A 25,305-nucleotide genomic window follows, 5' to 3' on the forward strand; every position below is an offset into this window, starting at 1 on the left:
CTGGACATTCAAGCCAGAAATCTAGAGATTATCCCAGAGTGCCCCCTCTCTTTCAACCCCACATCAATTCTCCACCAAGTCCTTTAACTTGAACTCCTAGAAACACCCTGTTTCCATTGGCTTCTCTCCATCTCCATGATCTAATTCATTTGAATACAGATTATATTTCTAACCTGGGTAGTAACCATCACAATATGGTCACCATCTTCTCTCCCAGGTGACCTCAGTGACCTCCTCACAGGTCACCCCACTGCCAGTCTACCACTCTCCAGTGTGCTCCCCACAGAGCTGGAATGTTCTTTATGAAAACAGACATCAGGTCAGAAGAGTCTCTACTGAGAAGCCCCAAGTGTCTGCCCATTGCCGTTACAAGGAAGTCCCACATTCCAGAAGTAGTATGTGAGCTTTCCACAATCTCCGAGCTTTACTTTGAAGATGCTCCTCCCCATCCCTACCTCCATGCCCCAGTGATACTGGGCTGCTGTCGGGTGCTTGAACACAACACATTCTTCCAAATAGGAGCTTTTGCAGATGTTGTTTTCTCTTGTTTTCTCATATTTCATTTGTTCCCTCCCATCCACTTACTAATTTTTAGTCCTCCTTCACTCCTCAGACTGAACATCGATGCCTTGAGAACACATTCCCTGACCCTCCAAACCAAGGTGAATACTCACGTTACACTCTCATGAATTCATTTATTCACTCATTCAATATATATTTGTTAAATACTACCTATGTGCCAGGAGCTCACAGTCTAGTGAAGAGACAAAAACTGAACAAATATTTAATAATTCTGAAAGTGATCACATTAGTGTCTTGTGATGACATTTCCCAGAATAACGCAAATTCAGACAGACAGCAATCGGCAATTGGCTCTCATCCGTGGCAGCTGGCTCACCCTGGTCACTTCACCAGGCTCATGACAATGCAACACACATTCTCCACAACTGAACTTTTTGGGCTGCACTTAGGGCATCATGGCAGAATTGCAATTTTACTACCAATTGCAATAGAGGTTTTGGAGAAAAAATAAAGGGAATGAAGTGTTTATATAATATCACTGTGGATATAAAGCACTTCTTTAAGCCACTTGTTGAATGCCTATCTTCTCTACTATTTAATTATTTATGTAGTGCTTAATAAAAATCTACTATGTGTCTATGCTGAGTGCTGAGAACACCAAAATGAAAAAATGAAGTCCCATACTCATGGAACTTATATTTTAGTGGTGGGGGGGGGGGGGAGGAGAGAAAATAAGCAGCTAAATGAATTAACACATACATTTTTTTTTCTTTTTTCTTTTTTCTTTTTTCTTTTTTTTTTTTTTGAGACAGAGTCTCACTCTGTTTCCTGGGCTAGAGTGCAGTGGCATCAGCCTAGCTCACAGCAACCTCAGACTCCTGGGCTCAAGCAATCCTCCTGCCTCAGCCTCCTGAGTAGCTGGGATTACAGGCATGCACCACCATGCCCGGCTAACACATACATTTTAAAGAATAAGAATTATTTTTTCAGAAAGAAACATATTTTGAAAAGATTTTTTTCTGTTTCAGCAAACCAAAGAATTTTATGATGCAAGTAGTGTTCTCCCCTCTTTGACTCAACCTCTTCTTTCCATGCTACATCCCAGGAGCCTTTTTACATCTACTAAGGACATCATTAAAGTCTTCTTCCCCAGTAAGTTACAATCGTCCTTCTCTGTTTCATATGTACATGTCTTGTGTTCATCTCCCTAAAAAGTTTTATTTGTGCTCTTTAAGAAAAGGGTTGCTATGCCTATTCTGGCATGCTAGGCACATAGTAGGTCGACAGAGAACACTTCTGTGAGGCTAGAAGTTCCTCCAGAGAAGGGCTCATGACTTTTTTTAAAGATCTCCAGCCCCTAGCAGCAGGCCTGGCTAGGTAGAGAGGTGCTGAGCTAAGGCTTATCAAAAGAATAAAGGAATTACTCTTTTAAATAATCCATCAGCATTTGACATACATGCATTGATCTAATTCTTTTGAATACAGATTATATTTTTAACCTAGATAGTAACAAGGGCTTTATACATACAAGGGCTTTATAGCTTACACTTTATATTTAAATAATGATACCTGATGACTATCTGGTGGATGAAATGGCCCTTATTTTATATTTGGGGAAATGGGGCTTAGAGAGGCTGAGAAGCTTCACCAGTGACACCCAGCTGTGAAGTATTAGAATGAGGATGAGAGCTCAAGGTCTCCTGGTCCAAGGCTCCTGACACCAAAATTTCCCAGAAGTGACTCTTGTCTTCCTTGGTTACTGCCTCTTGAGTAAGTCAACTCCTTTCAGGGAGTAACCAACCCTGGGGAATGTGGCAATGGTTAGATGAGGTGGAAGGGAGAGAATCATGGCCAGTTTCTTGGTTCCTCTGCTTTCCCTGCTCCTCCAAGCCCTGACCCATCTCTGTGCTCATGATGTGCCCTGGACACAGGCTGAGAGGCTGAGGAGGAGCCCAGAGATGAGGACGCACTGGTGGATTCTGGCCTCCCTGTCAGAACGCCAGACATCAGGGAAAGATGAGCAGCTTGGTTTCCATGGCAACCTGCCCACCCAGTCCCTGCAGCTGCAGCCCCTTGTGGGCCCCTGAGGCGGGGGCTGCAGGTGCCCTGCTGGGCTCCAGGGCCACACAGGCAGGAGGGAGTTCAGGCCCAAGGCAGGCTGCTCACTCCCGAGTTGGAGCTTCCCTTGACACGGTTCCCATGGGGACGGCTGTGGGCATGTGCTGCCTGTGGTCAGATATCCAAATCAAAACTGCCCTGCAATTCAGGCAGCTCCTCCTGGACTCAGAGCCTTTGGAAAAAAGACTGAATTTTGAGTGCCCTAGTCCCTCAAATCTCCCCCACCCCAACCAAAGGTGGATTTAAGAGCTTGGGACTATGGGGCTTTCTGTATCACATATCAGGCATTCCTCTGTGCCAGGGCCTAGAGACACCAAGGTGACTGAGGCACAGTCACCACCTTTAAGGAGGGTGAGGAAGAAAGGCCATCAATCAAGCTGATAATTACGATGCAGCATGGCCCAGCAACAGTCGAACTCAGAGTGCGAAACAGAGGAGGGCTCCGTCAACTCTGGGAAAGACGTAGAGTTGGAGGGGGAGGCATTCCAGGCAGTGGAAGGGGCTTCTACAAAACATGAGATGAAAGAACATGCTCTGTGAAATCACAAAGTTTGGGGTGGACTGGAAAGGGAGGAAGAAGATGCAGCTGGGGGATGGGCAGGAGCCCCAAACTGCAGAAGGTGTGGAGCTGGGGGTGTACCCCATAGGGAAGGAAGGTCATTCTGTGCAGGAAAGGCAGCAGCGTGGCTGGATTAGGGATTTAGAAGGGTCGCAGGGATGCTGTGAGAGAACTGATTTAAGGAGGAGGAGGCATAGCTGCAAAGGGGACTCATGTGAGACCCTTCAGGACCTTAAATGGCCATTATTCTGGGAGAAGGTATAATGTGATACTTTTGGGAACCCTGGGTTTCTGTAGGCAACAGATTCATTGACCCACCTCCCACCCCAAACTCCTGAGACAGAAAAGTTGCTGGGATGAAAGAGGGGTACTCTGTCAAAGAGTCACAGAGTCATCTGGGAGGATATGGATTGATCCCTTGACTTTTCCCCTGGAGTTCCAAATTACCAGGACATGGATGGACCGAGTTCAGTGAACTATTAGCATTCTTGAACTTTGCATGAGCGGTGGCAGTAGGAAAGACAGACACCCTCACAGTGAACAGGAATGAGCTTGGAGTTAAATTAATTTGAATACTAAAAGAGATGTGATTTTGTTTTGTACCCCTAGCTCCTAGCTACAATAGGATTGGATGGGGGAGGTGCCGGTGAGAGAGATGCACTGTTGCTCACATTATCTTTGAAATGGATTCACATTCATTTAAATGACAATTGTTTTAGAGTCATAACTGATAGCTGTTTTCATAATTTCAAAATAAGGGAAAAAAATAGGTAGAAGAAAAGATGCCTAAATCAGCAATGGCAGTGAAATCTGAAGGCACTGTCCTTAGACAATAGCATTTCATTTTACAGAGAGCTGTCCAAAGAAAAATGCCTGCCTGATGTGGTTTCAGTGCAAGCTGGATGGAGAGGTTTTTATAACAAGAAAAAACATTTGGGATCTCAAACCTCTTAGCCTTCGGCTGGAGGAAAAACTCAGAGATGGGCTGAAAGAAGCAGAATGTGCTCTAAGAGCTATGCCATGCCCAGGAGAATCAGGAGCTCGGAATACGACTTAATCTAAATGGACAGAGGAAATACGGAATGGATGTTAATGGGCATTTCAATCCAAGAAGAAATATGAGTCGAAGGGAGTATTTCAATATAATATATATTTAATTGATATGAACTACACATCTTAAATCAAAAATGATGTTAGCAATTCCACGCAGAGTGAGAATTACTCTGTGAACTTTATTTTCTCCCTCTCTAATGCTTATTTGGGGTGAGAACTGTTAGCTCAAATATTTGCTGAATGAACAATTGCGTGAATGAATGAATGAAGTCGAAATTAGCGATGAGAGTTTTAAAAATGTACTTTTAATAATGCAGTTAATTTCCTATGCTTTCCAGGTTTTCTACAGTGAAAGATATTACTTTGACAAGTAGAATAAGATTAAAAACTGGGTTGGGGACTGGTTAGGACTCTGTTCTCTTGGGGGAGAGTTTCCTGAGGGGGCCAATGAAGTGCCCACTCTCCCATGCCAGAGATAGTGCCCTCCTGACCCATGAATCAACCATGGGTGACAGAGGAAGGCAGCTGCTGGTCACAAGGCCCGGGCAGTGAACCAGCTGGGATCATGTTTCTCTGTATCAGAAGTTGTTCATGAAGCTGGCATTCCAGGGGAGGGCTCTCGGACGGCCTCTCCTGCAAAGAGCTCACAGTCTGGCTGGAAATCTTATGCACTTGGTACATGTAAGTCCAGAACAACCTGTCTGTGCTGTGGCCAATAAAGACAGCAGTGGTGGAGGGGGGCTGAAGCTGGTGAGCTGGCAGCTAGGTGGGTAACGTGTCTATTGGGAAACAATTGTGGTGGCAGAAAAGTGGGCACCTGGCCCATGACCCCTCTCACTGTCAGCTCTCCCTAGTTACGCTTCCTGGCACGCATCCAAGGATTTTACTGGAGCGGGTGTTGGGAGGTGGAACTTTCCTGGAAGGGGCCAGGCTGTATCTGGACTCCTTGGGATGGGGAGTGTGGAGCGGGGGAGACCCAGCAATGGGACGGTCAGCAGCAGTGTCCCATCCAGCAGTGCCTTCTGAACTTCAGACATGGCCTGGGGTGATCCTAAAATTCATATTCGGGGGCCCCATTCCTATCTTTCTTCCTTCCTCCCTCCCTTCCTTCCTTTCTCTCTCTCTCTCTTTTTTTTTTTTTTGGTAGGTTTGAACTTGGTTCCAAGAATCTACATTTTCCACAGGTACTCTGGGTGGTTCCAAGGCAGAGGGCGAAGCATTACAGTTTGGGAGCTGTATCGCTGACTCCAGGCTGCCATAACAAAACACCGCAGACTGTGTGGCAGAGAGATCTTTCACGCTTCCTCTTCTTCTAAGGCCACTAATCCTATCAAATTAGGGCCGGGTGGGGAACCTGTGGCCTTAAGGCCACCTGTGACCTTCTAGGCCCTTAAATGCTGCCTTTTAACTGAATCCACATTTTACAGAACAAACCGTTTTATTTTTATTAATACTTTTTTATATTTTATATTTTAATTTTATTTTTAAAATGAACGTATTTAAAATATCAAAGAATAAAATAAGTTTCAATGAAATAATCCTCCCGGATTGACTGGCACAATTGGAACTTAGTGAGCCATAAGTGCTAAATTGACAGCTGCTACGCTCATGATTTAGTTCTAACTTCCCACGTTTGACTGGTGCCCCTACCACATGAGACTGGTTGTCCAGAGTTTATGGGGGTTGAGTACGCCAGTCTGTTATCAGCTATTGACAATGGTGCACTGTGTTTCTGTTTGAAGTGGAATTTGTGAATAGTTGCACAGCTCTACAGTATTTTTTAATTCTGTCTGTTTAATAGCCCATCATGTCAAAGAAGACCGAGAGAATGCTGAAGGAAGAAAACTGATTTTTTAATCAGAGTTGGGAATTGCAGTATTATCTTGTTTCTGCTAAAATAAGATGATTTGCTTGCTTTGTGATACTGCCATATCGACATTAAATAAATTCAGTGCTCATCAGCATTATAACACTCCTAAGGGCCACAAATATTTTAAATTAGAGGGAGAGGAGCAGAAGTTTTATTGCAGAAATTAAAAGATGAAAAGCAAATGAAAAGACAATTCTTTGAAGCAGCAATATGAACTGGAAATAATGACACTGAAGCAACTTATAAAGTAGCTTATATTCTTGGGGAAAAGGGGAAACCACTCAGTGATACAGAAATTGTGAAAGAATTCATTGCCAAAGTTGTAGGATGCTTAGAGTCCGATAATGTTTCAAAGTACAAACAACTCCTCTTTCAAGGAGAACCATAACTGTTGGCAGCATGAATTAGCCTTCAACTTAACAGAACAATTTCATGCAATACCTCAAAAGGAAAATATATATTATTCAATTGCTTTGGATGAATCAACTGATACTACTGACTCGGTGCAGATTTATACTTCTTTTGGATCATAACAGAAGATTTTCTTTGCTACGAAGAGTCACTCTGGGCACTCTTGTGAACAGAACATGGGGAACAGATGTCCTCAACAACTTTTAAGATAAATGTCATGAAGTTGGACTGAATTTGGTAAATTTAGTGAGTGTATGTATACACAGTGCACCTTCCGTGACAGGAAAACATGAAAGGTTTATTGCACAGACAAAAAAAGTATTAACAGATCCAGATGCTCTCATTTCTTTTCATTGTATCTTGCATCAGCAAAATCTCTGTGCTAAAGCTACTATTTGAAGTGACACTTTGCAACAAGTTATAAGATTGTTAACTATATTCCTGCAAATGCAACATGGTATCCTCAGTTTCATAACATACTAAAGTTGAACAGTGAATTATTCAGTGTGGATTTGCCTTATCATTCTAAAGTGCATTGACTATCACAGGGACAGTTGTTAGCCAAAATTTATCTCTGTAAGAACAGATTGTTAAATTTTATGAAATACAGAATCAGCAATGTGAATTATTAAAAGAAGATTTCTATAGGAATGCAGCATTTCTGGGTGATATCATGTCAAATCAAAATGACTTGAATATTTCTTTGCAAGGTAAAACTAAGTCTATATATGATATATGGCAAAAAAAAAAAAAAAATTTCAAAAAAAGCTATCTTTTTTCAAAACACTTCTTCAAAAGGAAATTTTGGATGAACATTTTCCCCAGTTAGCAAAAGTCGTTGATGAGCAGGATGATATATGTGAACCATTTGCAGAATACACAGCTGTTATAGACCTATCAATTGGAGAACACAATGAAAGATTCATTGACTTTGAGAATTGTGACATCACACAAATTAGCATTTCAGCCTCACCTAGTTGATATCACCAAGGCACCTGAAGAACTACAGATGGAATTGATTGAGCTCTCAGTAGATGACATTTTAAAGTCATTATTTGAGGCTAAGGAAGATCCAATTGAAATAAGGAAAAATGCAGTAGAACACACACGCCTTTGGCAACATGCCCGAAAAATGCTTTCTTGCTTTTCAACCACTTATTGCTGTGAATCTACATTCTCCTACCTAACCCAAATCAAGATGCCCTTAAGGTCACAAAGACTGATACCCATCTAGAGGATGGACTGAACCTGCAGACCTCCACGCTGCAACCAAATATTCAAATGCTTTCCAACAAAAAGCAGACACAACAAAGTCATTAAAAGGTTAGTTAACTTTAAAATTAACAAATAGTTTTAATTTTTCGAAATTATTAAGTACATAGTAGTTAGATTTTTACAAAATAATGTACATTTTTAAGTATATTTAATTGAAGTTTCTTGATTGTGGCCTTATTTGATTATAGCTGAATTAATGAGGCCTTCCAACGTGATAAGGTTCCTCACCTCTAGATCAGGGCCTTAGTCTCAAGACCTCGTTTAGCCTTAATTACTGCTGAAGGCCCCATCACCATGTACTATCACTCCGGGGGTTAGGGCTTCAATCTGAATTTTGGCAGGACACAGTTCCTTCCGCAGCAGTAGCACTCCTGTAGGAGAGTGGGGCCTGAACACCTGGCTGAGGGTGGGGGGGATGTGAGAGAGAGGGCCAGACCCCTGGTGAAGGGTCTTGTGCAAGGAGATGCTGGATGTCAATGTTACCACCTGCTTTAGATCATCTGAAGATCTACTGTAGCAAGTAGGGATTTTATTTCACCACAATGCTCTGGTGCAAGTAATGCTACATTACTTTATTTTTCTAACATTCTATGTCTGTCTGATCACCCATTCCTCTAGGGGATGAGAACTCGCTCCAGTCATCTTTGAGGCTCTTCCTCTCTCCACCTCCTCTCAGGGGCAAGTGAAGGGGTGGGGGCAGGAATGGATTCTTCTCATTCTCATTTGGTGTGGGTCTGGTTATTCTGCTCTAACTAAATCTTGTCATTGACTTGGTTTTGCTAACTTTAAAGTGACCATGCATGTCATTAGAAAACTCACAATACATCTAGAGCATCTAGAAGCCTTAGGGAAACACACACACATGAATACACACACTCCTCACCACCACTCCAAGGTAATTGCTATTAGCACTGCAGGGCATGTTCTCAAAGGACATGGAAAAAGCCCCTGACCCAGAGCTTTGGGGGAAGCAGCTTCACATTTCACTGCCTCAGCATCCTCCCACCTGAGAGTGTGAACCGCTGCATCTAGCCCTCACCGCCAAGCTTGGGTAATGGGTGTCCACAAGAGAATGCTGTCAGCCCAGCCCAGAGTGGAGGGAGAAGATTCAGAGACTACCAGTGTGTAGTCTCTTACTGTGCTCTGCCAAGAGTCCATGAACCATTAGGAAAGGCACTTAGTGCATTTCTGAGAGACCTGGCAGCCACGCATCCTGACCTGGGCGTGCTGCAGCCCAGGCAGAGAGGGTGAGAGACCTGGGTGTGGCACCAGTTTCCTTAATCAACAATGACCTGCAATAAGCTGTTCTGTCCTATGGAGGAAAGTGAGGCCACACAGGATGGTGAGAGCAAGGACTAATGCTAAGGGCAACGCCAGCTGACACTGGTGCATCTTATGTGCGGAGAGCCTCACATGGATTATCTCATTTAATTCCCAGAGTGAAGTGTGGACAAGGGTGGTAGACCTGGGGGTGAGGAGAGGGGCTCGATGTAACAGGCATGGGTTGACAGAGCTCACCAATGGATCAATGTGGAGCACAGGGAGAGGGAGGGGCAAGGTTACCCAGGTTCCTCTGATGTCACGTTCTGGGCCTTCCCCTGAACTCACAAGCTCTTCTGGAGCCACCCTGTCTGGCAAAGAGCAAGTGTGTCTGTGTCCTGCTGGCCAGAGCTCTGAAGTGAGACGAGAAGGAGGGTGAGGAAGGAGGCTGCTCGCAGGACCCCTTCTCTGTCTGATTCTGGCCCCCAAACCCACATTCTCCCCTCCCGACATTCCTGACCGGGGCTTGTGTCAGGACAGGCAGCCACCGGGAGTTGGGGACAGAACCAGTCAGCTCTCTGAAAAGAGAAGGGAAGAAAGGCTCACTTGTCTAGTTCTTTCTCTAGAAAGCAAGTTCTGGGCTGAGCACAGGTAGGCCTCAGGCAGTCTGGCCTCAAAGGCAGCTGCTGCCCTCGCGGCTTTGCAGAGCACTGACTCATTGATTCAGATAAATGGCGGTTTGCCATAATTATTCGTGGGGCTCCCTGTCTTCCCACAACTCCAGGCCCAGCACCAGGAAGGATATGCCAGTTCTCCATAAACAGCCCTCTGCAGTGAGTGGGGCTGGCAGGTGGACCTCTCAGCACAGAGGTGTAGACAAGGGGTTGTGAGTGAGGCTGGGACAACTGGTGGGCTCCATGGAGGGAGGACAGAGATGGACCCGGTGACAGGCAACATGCCCAGCCGCTTCAGCTGCCAGCCCTCGCTGAGCTCTCCTGCAGCCCTGGGAGACGACTGGCTCTATCTTTCTCATTTTAATGCCAAGGAAACCGAGTTAGGGACATACTTTTTCAAGAGAAATGCCAGGCAAGGTGCTGAGATGGCCATTTCCTTGAAAACCTCTGCATTGTTGAGTGCCCTGGAGAAACCCATTTAGAACTTACCCTTAGAGCCCCCAGGGGCCCTTGGAGACTGACTCCAGAGGGTGGCAGGGGCTGGGTACCAGGATGCAGCCTCGCCTTCGGGCTTGTTTCTTTGGTAGCATCTGAATGATTCCTGACAATCAAAGGCATGAAACAACCCTCATCAAAGAATGAGATTGGGAGGTCCTCAAGGGAACAGGACTGCCCTTGTCATCTTTGTATCCACATCCAGCTCTTCAAAATTTAGCAAATATACCTAAAATAAATATTTAATAAATAGTAATAGTGGTCAATGTTAATTGAGCTGTATGTCATTTAAGGATCACAGCTACCTCGGGAAGTAAGTATTGTCATTACTGTCTCCCCGAGCCTCAGAGAGACTGAGGAGTGGGTTCAAGGTCACCCTGCTGCTCTTTGGTAGAGTGGATGAGACTGAAACAGCCTCTCTCTCTGTCGGCCACGTTTTCCATCCACAGAGAGCAACTGCATCCTTGCAATGAGGATGATATAGACCCGGGAGCAGACGGTCTGCACCCACTCATAGATGCAGTGGCGCTCTCTCCAGCTCATTCCATCCAAATTTGTCCATTCTTGCTCATTTTAAATCCAATTTCAATTCCACTGTTTCATTCTGGGAATGGAATACATAAAGATATGTTGCATCACTCTTTAGGGTTGATGACAGAATCATTGTATCAGTTAGAAATTCTCTACGACGGCTTGAAGCAGAGGCTCACAAAAGAATGGCTTAAAGAATATGTGGGTCTCTTTTTCTCCAACATAATGTGATATGCGGAATTAGGTGATTTAGGGCTAATGCAGGAGATCCAAAATCCCGTCTGGTCTCACATTCTTTCCATCTTTCAACTCTGCCATCAATCGGCTACGGCTTCCATTCTTTAGAGTACCTCATGATCAGAAGATGGCTGTTGGAGTCCCACCCACACATCTGAATTCCAGAAAACAAAAAGGAGGAGGTGGTGAAGGATAAAAAGCCATTTCCAAACTGATTTAGCCTTTTCTTTTAAGGATTTTTGTTTTCTGGAAGCCTCATCCAGCAATGTCCACTTAGAATTCATTGGCCAGAACTTAGTAAAAGTCTACTCCTAACTTACAAGGGAGAATGGAAATTGTATTTTTTTAAACTGGGCACTTTGATGTCTCCAATAAAATCAGATTTCTTTTTTTTTTTTTTTTTTTTTTTTGAGACAGAGTCTCACTCTGTTGCCCAGGCTAGAGTGAGTGCCGTGGCGTCAGCCTAGCTCACAGCAACCTCAAACTCCTGAGCTCAAGCGATCCTCCTGTCTCAGCCTCCCGAGTAGCTGGGACTACAGGCATGAGCCACCATGCCCGGCTAATTTTTCCTATATATATTTTTAGCTGTCCATATAATTTCTTTCTATTTTTAGTAGAGATGGGGTCTCGCTCTTGCTCAGGCTGGTCTTGAACTCCTGAGCTCAAACGATCCGCCCACCTCGGCCTCCCAGAGTGCTAGGATTACAGGCGTGAGCCACCACGCCTGGCCCAGATTTCTTTTAATAAAAAGAAGGAAGGAGTGGTTATTAGGTGAGTACTCCACCATCTTTGCCACAGCTTTACTTTGCTTTGGCCTGGCTTTGGTCTATGTAGCCAAAGACAACCCTGGGGACCATTTTCATGGGGACTAAGCTGTAACTGACTGCCACTGTCGGAAACCTAAGGTGGGTGTGTCCCTGCTCTGAACTTGTTGCTCTCTCCAACAGCAGCCTCAAAAGCACAGCCCCTCTCTGGGCTGGCCTCAGGTAGGAAACACCTAAGTATGGGGAGAATAAATACCTTTGGCTTGGCTCTGCCCCATGGCAGCTGAGAGCTTCAGGGGAGCTAATGCATGTGACAGCTGGGCATAAGCTAGGATGACTCTTCCTGATGTCACCAAGTCAATGTTATCACTGCCTGTCTTAGTCTGTTTTGTGAGGCTATAACAGAATACCACAGGCTGAGTAATTAATGAGAAACAGAAATTTATTTCCCCACAGTTCTAGGGGCTGAGAAGTCCAAGATTAAGATGCTGGCATCCGGAGAGGACCTTCTTGCTGTGTCATCACATGGTGCAAGGGCAAATAGAGAGAGAGAGAGGAAAATTGGGGCCAAACTTACCCTTTTATAAGGCCATTAATCTCCCCCTTGAGGGCAGAGCTCCCATGGACTAATCACCTCTCAAAGGTCCTGCCTTTTAATACCACTGCGATGACAATTAAATCTCAACATGCATTTTGGAGGGGACAAACATTCAAACCAAAGCACTGCCACTGTCCAGGACCTCACTATTCAAATGGGGTCCATGGACCAGCAGCACTGGCATCACCCGGGGGCTGTTAGAAATAGAGACTCAGGCTCACCACAAATCTGCTGAATCAGAATCTGCATTTTAACAAGATCCTGGGGTAATTCACGTGCACATTCAAGTTTGAGAAGCACTTCACTAAAGAGCTGTGGTCCTGTATCACAGGAAAGGCCAGGTGACAGGAGGCAGGTGAGCCCACCTGAGACACTTTCTCCAGCCTGATTGGAGTATCTTGAGAAAGTCATTCTCCCACTCTGGGCTCAGTTTTCCCACCTGCAGCATGAAGGGTGCGCATCAGACTCCTGCTCTATAAAATGGGATCTTGGGCCAGCAACAACAGCATGGCCTTGTTAGGAATGCAGACTCTCAGGCCCCACTCCAGGGTGACCAGATAAGAGTCTGCATTTTAGCAGGCTCCCTGGTGATGCATCTGTATGTTAAAGTTTGAGAAACCTCTCACCCAATGCTCTGTGTGCCCTGAAATGAGAGAAATAAAAGTAATTCAGACAACTGGTTCCAAGTTCCCAGACTGTGATGTGGATGATGAGAGATGTTTGATTCTTGCAGCTCCATGAAGTGGGTTGAGTGGAGATAAGCTCCCTTTGAAAGCTCAGTGGCTGGCAGACCACGGGGTCAGGGTAGCGAGTGTGGCGAGCCCCACCACTGGAACTGCAGATGCCTGCGCTGGGTCTGGAGTGGGGATTGGGCTTGGGGGTTCCTCCTCTGGCTCTTCTCTGGAGCTGGATGGGTACCTGGGGAACGAAGCAGGAGCTGCAGGGCTCTGGGGATGGCTTTGGACCATGCCCCCCATCTTCCCTTCTCACTGTCCAGGGAAGGTGGGCACCCCTGAGGTACATCAGCAAGCCGTGAGCACACCACTGAGTTCATGCCACCTGCATTTTCAGTAGCAGAAGGAAGCGGAACCTACTTCACCAGTCTTCTTGCCGCTGAACACTTGGTTGTTAAAAAGGATCCTTTAAAACTGATGTTTTGGACTAAATAAAGCAACGCTCCCACTCCAATTGAGCTTATAATGGAGTCTAATTTTATAAAGAAGCCAATTAATGGCTTTGTAAATATGAAAGAAAGGATCCCTGCTTTTTCTCCTGACCAAAAGGCCCCAGAAGTTAGTCCTGTAAAAATGTCAAATTTTGCTCTAAAGAATGGCAGGACTTCTACGACGAGAATAACAGGAAATGACTCACTAAGGGCACCCTGAGGCCGCTCAGCCACACAAAGGGGCCCCCTGCGCAGTGAGGCCTGGCTGCTGGCCCCAACCGCAGGGAGAAAAGTGCCCCGCCCACGAGGGGGGATGCTGCCCGTCTTCTCTAGGCAGGGGCTGCTCTGTGGGACCCCAGGGACTGCTGGCATGCTGGCTCGCAGAGACGGAACAATGCTGTGAGGCTGACAGCTGGACAGAGTCAGCACTTGGTGCCTCAAGGAAAACTTGTCCACTGAATTAACTGCACAGAACTGTCAGTCTGGGGCCTCTTACCTGTACTGGACTCTCTCTGGCTCTCACCTTGGTCCCATTGTATGAGTTGGGTGGAGTCCATTACAGAGCAGGCAGAGTCCTAGAAAATGTCTCTCCTGATTTCTTGTGGACTAACTCAGGCCTGAATCTTTTATTCTATCATCTAGCTCCTGTCTGTCTCCCCTTTACTTCCCTTCTCCCTTTTCCCTTTTTTCCACGCCTTGTCCTATACCCTCCTCAATTCCTGGGTTTTGTCCTGTCCAGGGCCCTCACTAAGCATGAGGGTTCCCCGCAAGACTTCCCAGATCTTCAAGTGATAACATACCAGTATAACCATAGTCTTGTTAAGATACCAGACTTTTTCTATACCAGTGGTTAAGAGGCTACTGTATTGAGCCCCTGTATTAGTCAGAAAGCAGAAGCCACCTCAGATGATTCAGGAAACTTTAATGGAGTGACTATTTACAGAGGTATGGACGGAGTTGGATTAGTGATCTACTGTTGTGTAACAAATTACCCCTATACTTTGCAGCATAAACAACAAACATTTACTATCTCCCACCATTTCTGAGGGATGAGAAGCTCAGTGTGGTTTTGCTGGGTGGTTCTGGCTCAGGGTCTTTCACGAGGTGGCAGTCAAGCTGTCTGCAGGGGCTACAGTCATCTTCAGACTTTCCCAAGGCTGCAGGACAATTTCCATGCTCATTCAGAGGGTTGCTGGGAAGCTGCAGCTCTTTGCTGGCTGTTAGTTAAAGACTTCAGGTTTTTGCCATAGGGCTACTCACAACCTGCTTCCCCTAGAGTGAGCGATCCAAGAGAAAGCAAGCCAGAGGGTACCCAAGACAGAAGTTGCAGTCTTTTGTAACTTAATTTCAAAAGTCGGCATATTATCACTGCTGCTCTGTGCTATGGGCGATACCAAATAAACCAGGGGTGACTGGGAGGGACTACTCAAAGGGATGAATACCAGGGGACAAGCAGCAGGAGGGCCAGTCTGGAGGAGGGCTACCCTGGGAGTTAAGACGTTGAGGCATCAGTGACTAGCACTGGCAGAAGCCATCTCCATCCTTAGACCCGAAGAGGCAAAGGCAAGATGGTGTCACTAGGGCCCATGGAGAGCTGGAACAAGGGACAAGGAGGGCATGGCAGGAATTGTGGCATTAGAGGAGTAGAGCCACTGCTAGAAACACAGCCTGGAGCAGGGAGAAAGCAGCGAAGAAATACCCTGATTCCTCTTCCTTCCCTTCAACCTCTTGCTGGTGCCTCTCACTGACGGAAAGCAGCTGGAAGTCAGACAGTAAAGGAGTCCAGTTGGCGCATCCTGAAAGGATTCGTCTCCCTTGACACAGATCAAGAAAGAAAAGGGCAGAGAATGGATCTGAGGTGGGATGTGGGTCAATGGATTCTAACCAGCACTCCTAAATGTCCCCTGGCTGCCCAAGCTGCCCTGGCTGCTGCCCTGATGCCTCACCCCTAATACATCCAGGGATCCAACAATTAAAGGGTTACACCTGGCTGTACCTCTACTCTAGCCCCTCACTACCTCCCCTTTGGCCAATCTCAAGGACTCTCTCTGGCACCCAGTGACATCCATGCTGTCTGGCCAGTGCCTAACCCTTGCCACATATTCCCTTTTGAATATCACTTTTGGCCAGAATAGACAGCAAAGAAAATAATTTGAACCAAAGCAGATGGCCCAGTGATGGCCCAATGAGAGTTGAATGAGAGTTCAGTCTGGAAAGGGGAGAACCTATGGTTCACACACTGGTCCACATTTCTGAAGCAGCCTCCACTTGGGGCAGAAACAGGCTCTATGTCCCATGGGGAAGGGCTCCCCTGGCTCAAAAGAGCTGCCATTTTGGATTTGGAATTAAATCTCAGGGCCACCAGCATGCTGCCTGTTGTTTAGCATGCTTTGTAGGGTCCCAGTGTGGGATGGGGCAGGGGACAGATTAGGGTGCAGCAGACTAAGCCTATGGCCCCGGACAGAACCTCCTCCATACCTTTGTCCAAGCTGTTTCCTGCACTGTGTCAGGTTATGCAGGGTTTGAGGGCTGACAGGAGTCTTCTCAGACAGCTTGAAAGGAAGTTAGGCAGAGCCGCTTTCCCCGAGATTGAGTCCAGGGCTGCATTGGGAAGGGAACAAGAAGGGGAGGGCATTCCAGTGGAGGGGATTGGTGTGAGGAGGACGCAGAGGCAGGAACCACCAGGATTAAGCAAAGAACAGCCTAGGGGCTGGCAGGGCCTGAATGGGAAATAATGAGTGGGTGGATTAGCAGAAAATGTCCATCATGGCCTGCAAAAGACAACCCAGGTACCCTCATTCTTTCTCCCCCTGGGAGCTGCCTGAACCATTGAGCCCATGCCTGAGGCCAGCTGTGGCACATCTGGGCCAGCTACTGAAAGGTCTGTGATGGTGGGAGGAGTTGGATGCCATACAGGAAAGGTGGCCAGGTCACTATAACCTGGACTGTACTTTTGCATAATTCTTTGCATGTTGATTATAATGTGTTTGCTCTCTAAATGAGCAGAAACCCGTCTAGAATTTCTCTCTGTTTCTAACACCTCTGGTTTCTGGCATTTCTGCCTTTGACAATTCCCTCACAAACTTCCAACCTGGCGTGTGTGCCGTGTTCTTGCTCTGCCCACCCAGATATGAGACCCTGTGAGGACGAACAAGCCGAGCGCACACCTGAGTCAGTCCTTCCATTTTGTGAATGTCAGAATTAGGCCCAGAGACGGGCTGGGCCACACAGCAAGTAGGTGCTAAGGCAGGGTCAGGCCCACTGCACTGTGAGAAAGGGGAGGGAGGCTTTCTCAGCATCGAGGGGAGGGAGCAGGAAAGTAGCTGCATGCCCCAGTGGCTCTGAGAAAGCTGTTGTTGGGCTCATCAGAGCACTCTTAAGTGTAATTGACTTTTAGGCATTAAACTTTTACCAGAATGAGCTCACGCATGGTCTGTAGGGAGAGGGAAAGTGCCTGGCGTTTCCTGCCTCCTGGGGCAGCTCTGGGGGTAGAAAGTCCATCCTCCTGGCTGCAGAATGGAGCCCTCTCCTGGGAGGGAGAAGAAGGGTGAGGTCCAGGGAGAGGGTGCAGGCCAGGTGTTCAGTGGCCAACGGGTCCTCACCAGCTCTGGGCAGGAGGGGACAGGGGCTTTGAGCACCCATTCAACAGCCTTCAAGCAGTCATGCTCTGTGCAGTGAGTGACTGCAGGAGTCGGGGAGAAGAAACAGAGAACTCAGACCCTGCTCATAGGCTGTACCCCTTCCCCTAACCATTCTCACTCACCAGTTTGTCCCTTAATCTGCCCTACCATCAACCACGAACCTTGTTTAAATCACTGCCAACCTCTGGGCATCAGTTTTTTCATCTGTATAATGAGGGGCTGGATCATACGATGTCTCGAAGGTTTCTGAGCTTTGGCATTCCGTAATGAGAGAGTTATCATAATTCTTAGGTGGGCAGGTGCCAAGGCTTAGCAGCTATCCCTAGAATAGCTGCAGCCTCTCCCTTCAGCTTTAGTGCTAAAATGAGGGATCCAGAGGCTTATTGAGACTTCCATTTAGGCCCCTAAACTTCAAGGGCTGGATGTATTTTACGGGGTTGAAGTTGACATATCATAAACTGCACGTATCTAAGGAGTACAATTTGTTAAATTTTGACATATATTATTCACTTGTGAAACCATCACCACAGTAAAGATAGGTTTCCTCTTGCCCCTCTGTCCCCCCTTCTTATCAACTCTGCTCTCATCCCTAGGTTACCATAGATTTACTTTTTATCACTTTAATTTACATTTTCTAGAATTTTATATAATTGGAATCATACAGTATATACTTGTTTTTGTCTAGTTTCTTTCATTTAGCATAATTCTTTTGAGAATCATTCATGTCATTGCATGTATTAATAATTTATTCCTTTGTGTTTGCTGAGTAGTATACTATTGGATGGATAATGCACAATTTATTTATTCATTCACCTATTGATGCACATTTGGGTTGTTTGCAGTTTTTGGCTATTAAAACTAAAACTGCTATCAGCATTTGGGTACAAGTCTTTGTGTGGGCATATGTTTTCATTTCTATTGAGTAAATACCCAGGAGTGGAATGGCTGGGTTGTGTGGTTGCTAGGTGTACATTTACCTTTATAAGAAATAAGGAAACTATTTTCTAAAGTGGCTGCACCATTTTACACTCCCACCAGCAATGTATGACAGTTACAGTTGTTCAAAATCCTTACCAAAACTTTGTAGGACCAATTTTTAAAAAATTTTTACTGGATAAAAGCCCAGTTTATTGCTTTTATTTTTCAAGGATTGGTGCTTTCAGAGTGGTATAATGGGGACCCATTGGGGAGAAGAGGCAGGGGAGAGGGGTGATAAGGAAAAAGTACCTATGGGTACTACTTGAGGGATGAGTTCACCAAAAGCCTAGACTTCACCATTGTACAATATATACATGTAATGAAATTCAACTCACATCCCCTAAATCTATTAAAAGAAAAAAATAAATGCTGTATGTGTGTTTTTAAGAAATTTTTGCCAATTCAAGATCATTAATATTTTCTCCTGTGTTTTCTAACAGAAATTTTATAATTTAGCTTTCCATAATCACAGACTCAAGCTGAGAAGGCAGGCACCATATTGCTCCTACACCCACCACGCACCTTTGTCCTTCCTAAGGGGCTTCACTCCCAGTTTTCTTCTTGCTTATTCCCACACAAACATTTCCCAACTCTGGCCCAGACCGAGGGAACCACAGGGGGCCAGTGGGTCCTGGGGGATCTGTGTGATCCAAGCCTGGACATTCCAGGTGAGCTGCCTTCTGGAGAGAGGGACAGAGATGACCAGAGTGCTAGCTTTCCTCATTCAGACTATTTTCCTCCCCTTCCCCTCTGTTGGTGCATCCACCACACTGGGGCTTTCACAGAGAGTGGAGCTCAAACCTCAAGACCTGCAGCAAACTAAGGAATGCTCAGACTGTGAGCTCTCTGCTTACTGGCCCTCCCTGGTGCTGCTTGCCTGGCTGCTTCATCAAAGCAGGGCACACCCTGAAGCAGAGGAACATTGATCCTACTTGAACACCCAATAGGCAACTTGAGACCAGCATGTCTCTCCCTGGCATGGTCAGGGATAGATCTTTAGGGACCTGGGAACAAGACCACAGGCCAGATCCGATACCCCCAGGATTCAATTGTGTTGCTTGGGGGCTTGGAAGGGAGATTTGTGAACTGATCTCAGGAGATGAGGGAGCCCACATGTGCAGAATTGAAAAAAGGGTGCAGTGTGGGTCCCAGCCACAGTGTACTTGCAGAGCACCCCTCCCCCCACAGGAAGGCCATGTTCTCAGCCAGGGCAGGATCCTGGACAGTGAAGCTCCCAGCCTACAGTGTCATCATATGGGAGCTCAGATACTTTGAACTCCTGCATGCTAGCAGACACTGGAGGGAGACCATAGAGCAGGGGAGGAGTGAGAAGAGCAAAACCCACTCCTGATAGCCAGATTGTAAATCTAAGATAGCCATGTCCCCACAAGCAGACTTTCTGGCTGCGTGAGGCCACTTCAGCCCCTCCCTAGCAGCTCTCCCCAGAAGCCTGGCAATGGACCTTTGATCCCTGCCAAAACAGCTACCTCACCAGCTTTTGTGGAGCCTGGGGGCAGGCTTACCAACCCAGACCCACCCACCCTAACTCCTCCACCCATTGAAGCTGTGGTGGAGAATATGGACTCACCTGGAAGTTCCAGGGCCCAAGCCACCACCTGGGGCATTTGAGTTCTTCCCTGAAGAGCTAGAGCTGTTCATACATCCCCAAAATGACACTGCAGCTTGCTCCTTCTGGCAAGCACCACCTACTGACAGGGAGGTCAATTTGCACAGCCCTTTACAGCATTTACTGACTCAATCATACAGCATGTGATTGATTCATACCAACAAGCAACACCTACTATCTCAGATATTAAACTGGGCATGCCAATACAATTCACACTATTAAGAAGTCCATGAGGCTGAGGAAAGAGAAAGGTTTTCAAAGACCTCCATCCTCCTTCATCAAAGAGAGACAGGGAAACTGCCCACACACATAACTCACTACTCCTACAGCCTACAAACAACTAGCAACTGAGAAAACCTGGATATATTTAACCAAGGCATCCATCCAGAACCTACATTGCCATCAAAGCACCCACAAGCAAAGCCATAAGTTCTTACCTAACATATACTACAGACATACACTTATGAATATGTGTGTTGGGGGGGGAAACCACATCTAAACAAAAGAAAATCCAAAAATAAGAAGTGACAGCTAGTCCAGATGAGAAGAAATCAGTGAAAAATCAGAGCAAATGGACACCCCCAAAAGGGAACACCAGCTCTCTAGCAATGGATACCAACTAAAATAAAAATATTGAAATGACAGATAAAGGATTCCAAGTATGGACTATAAGGAAGCACAATGAAATCCAAGAGAAAATGGAAAATAAACTCAAAGAAACCAGAAAAACTGTTCAGGAAATCAATAAAAAATTCACTAAATATATCAACATATTTTTAAAAAATTGAACTGCTGGAAATGAAAATTTCATTTAAGGAAATACATAGCACAGTGGAAAGTTTTAAGAATAGACTAGACTAGGCAGAAGAAAGAATCTCAGAGTTTAAAGACAACTGTTTTGAATTAATTCAGTCAGTCAAAAATAAAGAACAGATAATTAACAGGAATGAACAAAGCCTATAAGAAATATGGGATTATGTGAAACAGCCAAATATAAGAATCATAGGCATCCCTGAGGGTGAAGAAGAAAATGTACATGGGCTAGAAAACTTATTTGAGGGAATAATAGAGGAAAACTTCCCTGGTCTTGCTAGAGATTTAGACATGCAGGTACAAGAAGCTCAACGAACGCCTGGGAGATTCATTGCAAAGAGGCAATCATCAAGACACATGGTCATCAGACTGGCCAATGTCAACACGAAAGTGGAACTCCTGCAAGCTATGAGGTGAAAACATCAAGTAACTTACAAAGGAAAACCCATCAGGCTAATTGCAGATTTCTCAATTAAGACCTTATAAGCTACAAGGGATTAGGGCCCCATCTTCAGTATTCTTAAACAGAACAATTGCCAGCCTAGAATTTTGTACCCTGCAAAACTAGATCTCATATATGAAGGAGAAATAAAGACTTTTCCAGACAAGCAAACACTGAGGGAATTTGTCAAGACCAGATCTGCTTTTCAGGAAACACCCAGAACTGCATTATACATGGATGAGCACAATAGACACCCACAAGTGTAAAACCACCCAAAGGCTAAAGCTCAGAGTTCATATAAAACAATAGCACAAGTGGTAAAACAAGGCAATAAGATACTACCCTACAGGATGAACAAAACAGCATCCCACATATCAACTCTGTCAACCAAGGTGAACCTTTTGATTGCCCTACTCAAGAGACATAGGTTGGCTGAATGGATGGAAAATACAAGCCAAGTACCTGCTGTCTCCAAGAAACACTTCTAACCCACAAGGACTCATACAGACTCAAGGTGAAGGGATGGAAAAAAATATTCCATGTAAATGGAAACCAAAAGAAAACTGATGCAGCCATTCTTATATAAGATAAAATTGACTTTATATCAATAATGTTAATAGTAAAGAAAGACAAAGACGGTCATTATATAAAGATAAAGGGAGCAATTCAATAAGAAGACATAACAATCCTAAATATCTATGCACCTAACACAGGTGCACCCAGATTCATAAAGCAAATCTGAATAGATCTAAGCAAAGAGATAAACAGCAGTATTGTAATTGCTGGGGACTTCAACACCCCACTGAGAAAAGTGGACAGATCATCCAAGCAGAAGATAAATAAAGAAACACTGAATTTAAATGGGACTCTAGAACAAATGGGAGTAACAGACATTTATCGAACATTTTACCCCCAAACTATTCAATATACATTCTTCTCATCAGCACATGGAAAAATCTCCATGATTGATCACATCTTAGGCCACAAAACATGGCTCACCAAATTAAAAAAAAAATAGAAATTATTCCATGTATCTTCTCAGACCATAGTGGAATAAAACTAGAAATCACCTCCAAGAGAAACATTCGACTCTACACAAAGTCATGGAACGTAAACAACCTGCTGCTGAATGATTATTGGGTCAATAATGAAATTCAGATGAAAATGAAAAGATTCCTGGAACTGAATGACAAAGGGGACACAAGATACAAAAATCTATGTGATTCAGCAAAAGCATTCCTAAAGGAAAAATTCATAGCCTTAACTGCCTACATCAAGAAAGATGACAAATTAATAATCTAATGACACATCTCAAGGAACTAGAAAAAGAAAGCAAACCAAACCCAAAGCCAGGAGAAGAAATGAAATAACTAAGGTCGGAGCAGAACTATATGAAATCGAAAATAAACAAACAAAAAAAATACAAAGAATCAATGAAACAAAAAGTTGGTTCTTTAAAAAGATAAATTAAATTGATATACCTCTTGCTAGATTAATCAGGAATAGAAAAGAAAGGACCAAAAAAATTCAATCAGAAATGAAAAAGGTGATATTTCATCTGATACCACAGAAATACAAAATATCATCTGCGGATACTATGAAAATCTGTACACACCTAAACTTGAAAACATAGAGGAAATAGACAAATTTCTGGAAACACACAACCTCCCAAGACTAAACCATGAAGAAATAGAACTCTTGAATTGACCAATAATAAAGCAATGAGATTGAAGCAGTAATAAAAAATTTTTCAATAAAAGAAGCCCCAGGCCACATGGATTCACAGCTGAATTTTATAAGAACTACAAAGAATAACTGGTATTGATACTGCAGAAATTATTCCATAATATTGAGAAGGAGGGAATTCTCCCCAACTCATTCTACAAAGCCAGTATCACCTTGATACCAAAGCCAGGAAAAGACACAACATAAAATGAAAAATACAGACCTATGAATATAGATGCAAAAATATTTAATAAAATATTAGAAAACCAAATTCAACAGCACATCAAAAAAAATCCACCATGACCAAGTGGGCTTCATTCCAAGGATGTAAGGATTGTTTAATTATGTAAATTAAAAAATGTGATTTACCACATAGACAGAAGCAAAAACAAAGACCATATGGTCATCTCAATAAATGCAGAGAAAGCATTTGACAAAATTTGGCACCCTTTCATGATTAAAAACCCTCAACAAACCCTCAACAAACTAGGCATAGAAGGAACATGTCTCAAAATTATAAAAGCCATATATTGCAAACCCACAGCCGATGTCATACTGAATGCGGAAAAGTTGAAAGCATTCCCAATGAGAACTGAAACAAGACAAGGGTACCCACTGTCACCACTTCTATTCAACATAGTGTTGGCTGTCCTAGTCAGAGCAATAAGTCAAGAGAAAGAAATAAAGTGTATCCAAATCAGGAGAGAGGAGATCAAACTATCGCTTTTTGCTGGTGATATGATCTTATATCTAGAAAATCCCAAAGAATCCACCCAGAGACTCCTGGAATTGGTAAATAAATTCAGCAAAGTCTCAGGTTACAAAATAAATGTACATGAATCATTCCTTTATGCCAAAAACAGTCAAGCTGAGAGTCAAATCAAAGACTCAATACCATTCATAATAGCTACAAAGAAAATAAAACCTAGGAATTACTTAACCAAGGAGGTTAAAGACCTCTACAAAGAGAACTATGAAACACCAAAGAAAGGAATCACAGATAACACAAACAAATGGAAAAACATATCATGCTCATGGATCAGTAGAATCAACATTGTTAAAATGTCCATACTACCCAAAGTGATATACAGATTCAATGCAATCCCTGTCAAAATACCAATGACATATTTCACAGATTTAGAACCAGAAAAGAGCCTGAAATAGCCAAAGTAATCTTAAGCAAAAAGAACAAATCTGGAGGCATCACATTACCAGACTTCAAACTGTACTACAAGGCTATAGTAACCAAAACAGCATGGTTTGGGCACAAAAATAGAGACATAGACCAATGGAACAGAACAGAGACCCAGATATAAAACCATCCACATATTGCCAACTGATCTTTGACAAAGCAGATAACAATATACACTGGAGAAAAGAAGCCCTATTCAATAAGTGGTGCTGGGAAAATTGGGTAGCCACATGCAGAAAAATAAAACAGGATCCATATCTCTCACCAGTCACAAAAATTAATTCAAGATGGATAAAAGACTTAAATGTAAGGCCTGAAACCATAAGAATTCTAGAAGAAAATGTTGGGAAAACTCTTCTAGATACGGGAGAGAATTTATGAGGAAGACCCCAATGGCAATCATGGCAATAACAAAAATAAATAAATAGGACTTGTTTAAATTAAAAAGCTCTGCACAGCTAAGGAAATAATCAATAGAGCAAATAGACAACCTACAGAATGGAAGAAAATATTCACATCCAATACATCCAATAAAGGGCTAATAACCAGAATCTACAAAGAATTCAAGCAAAACAGCAGGAAAAAATCAAAGACCTCCATTAAAAAGTAGGCAAAAGAAAACATGAACAGTAATTTTTCAAAAAAAGATAAACAAATAGCCAATAAACTTATGATAAAAAGCTCAACTTCACTACTCATCAGGGAAATGCAAATCAAAATCACAGTGAGATATCACCTTACTCCAGTTAGAATGGCTTTTATTAAAAAATTCAAAAACAATAGATGCTGGCATGGATGCTGAGAGAATGGAATGCTTATATACTTTTGGTGGGACTGAAAATTAGTATAACTTCTATGGAAAACATTATGGAGATCCCTCAAAGAACTAAAATTAGACCTAACATTTGATCCAGGAATCCCACTACTAGGTATTTACCCAAAGGAAAATAATTCATTTTATTAGAAAGACACCTGAACATGAATGTTTATTGCAGCACAATTCACAATTGCAAAGATGTGGAATCAACCCAAGTGCCCATCAATTCATGAATGGATTAACAAAATGGGGTATATGTATACTATGGAATACTACTCAGCTATAAAGAAGGATGAATTAATGCCTTTTGCAGCAATTTGGATGGAATTGGAGACCATTATCCTAAGTGAAATATCTAAATAATGGAAAAACAAACACCATATGTACTCATTATTAAATTGGAACTAACTGATGTGTGCAGAGGGAAATAAAACTCAGTGGAAATCAAACGGGGGGGGGGTGTGGTAGGAGGAAGGATTGGGCAAAAATCTACTTAATGGGTACAATGAACACTATCTGGGTGATGGGCACACTTATA

Source organism: Eulemur rufifrons, chromosome 7 (assembly GCF_041146395.1).
Source record: "Eulemur rufifrons isolate Redbay chromosome 7, OSU_ERuf_1, whole genome shotgun sequence".
Classification (NCBI taxonomy): Eukaryota; Metazoa; Chordata; class Mammalia; order Primates; family Lemuridae; genus Eulemur; species Eulemur rufifrons.